The sequence below is a fragment of the Aquarana catesbeiana genome, linkage group LG03 (genome assembly GCF_042186555.1).
Source record: "Aquarana catesbeiana isolate 2022-GZ linkage group LG03, ASM4218655v1, whole genome shotgun sequence".
Taxonomy (NCBI): Eukaryota; Metazoa; Chordata; class Amphibia; order Anura; family Ranidae; genus Aquarana; species Aquarana catesbeiana.
Window position 1 is genome coordinate 353579585 of NC_133326.1, and position 1834 is coordinate 353581418.

Here is a 1834-nt window from a genome sequence, read left to right on the forward strand (position 1 = left end):
AATGAAACCTGGTTAAAGCTTCTTGTTAGAGCAGAACACGGCACATTGCAGAGCAGTAGCTTGTTAAGCAAGAGGCAGGCAGATACAAATGAGGAGACTCTAATCTCACTGCTGCTACAGAAGCCAAATTACATTCACAGGGGTGCCGTAAAATGCATAGAAATACACACATACATATAACAAGGTACTTTCAACATGCTTTCAACCTGACATTTTTTGGTCCTATGGGCTAAAATAATGGTATAGCCAAATATTATTTCAGTAGCCTATAATTCAATTAAATTGCAATTTGTAGCATGTAAAATAATGTTTAAAATAATTTTTGGTATGTATTTATTTCAAATTATTATAAAATGGAATATCATTCTCTGTGAATATTTATTTCAGATTATTAGAACAATAGATCATGTATTACTTTATTACCGCTATATTGCCATACCATTATTACATGTAGCCACAATCAATAATAAAAATGTTTTTTGATTTATTTTCTACATTAAAATCCCAACTTGTGGGGGAGGTTAAATGCAAGTAGACAAAAATGGGTTACCAAAGAACATGTATGCAAAAGGACATTAATGATAATATAAGCCTGTTGCAGAACAATTTTGTTCCAATGTAAGCATTACTCAGAGAACAATTGCATCCATTCATTTTGATAACCTCTGTTATAGCAGATACAGTATAAGGAAACCCATAATATAAAATATAAAAAATACAGAGACGGGCCGATGCATTTGTCAAGAAAAAATAAAAAAGTCCTCGCTTCGGCAGGACATATATTAATATTAAAACGCTACAGAGAAGATTAGCATGGCCCCTACACAACAAGAATGACATGCAAATTTGTGAAACGTTCCTTATTAAAAAAAAAAAAACACAAAATACAGCTTTTTATGGTTTTGAGCTGCTCTCCTTGCACTGGCTGGAGAAGTGGTGCAAATGTCACTTCAAGTGGTATCACGCACATGTACCCAAATTCATCAGTATCTTTCTCCAGCTTCTGTTAGTTGAAAAGGCTTGCAGACACATGCACAGAAACCTGAAGCCGCATAGAGGAAGCCAGCGCTGCATTGTAAGGAACGTGCTGAACTGCATGTGTCATCAAAGTCAATGTTATAAACAGAGGCTGTTCTCATCTGTGCACTGCACTGCAGCATGTTTCTGAAAATAGCTCAGGTCCATTTTCTAGTCTGCTTTCATGTATTTTGAGGCTCACAGAATTCAATGGTAATGCATGAAAACATATATTATATGTTTTCATGTGTTTCAGCCTGTGGTAACAGGTACTTTAAAAAAATTAGCAACACATATGCAAAATGTGTTAAAATGTGTGAAAACAGAAACACAAAGGCATGAATCTAGCAAAAGGGTGCATATGCAGCAATAAACTAAAAGTTATTTATTAAGGACTGCCAACACTTTCAGTTCCTTCTTCTAAAAACACTAGTCCCCCAACCACCACTGGCTTTAATACGTTCTTAGTCACTAACCTAGAAAAAAAAATCAATCATAGTGAAGTCAAAAGTCCTGCTCTGCATATGTGTAGTGGCAAGGGCCAATCCACAATACCAGTAATATTAATTTTTGATGGATTGACTGATTCAGCATAGGAAGTCTAAGTATATTTTGTGCTGGATGTTGCCTATGACATACGGTCAATATTTAAAACAAAAGGTGGGCAAAAAACGTTCAGGGTCACCATATTTGACGCAACAATGGAAAATATTAGGGAGCCAGACAACGATCCGCTCACTACTGAAGGACCTGTCCTCTTACTAGGTACCACGTCTAGGGACTGGTTGCTTTGTGCCTTTAACTTGTACTTGGTTAC

At 36.0% G+C, this 1834-nt stretch overlaps 1 non-coding gene across 1 annotated transcript; it reads left to right on the forward strand.

The window, feature by feature from the left end:
- The first annotated feature begins 758 nt into the window (after positions 1-758).
- LOC141135735 (U6 spliceosomal RNA) lies at positions 759-868 on the forward strand. The gene has a single exon (XR_012243594.1). It is a non-coding gene; the product is annotated as a U6 spliceosomal RNA (small nuclear RNA).
- Positions 869-1834: the final 966 nt, after the last annotated feature.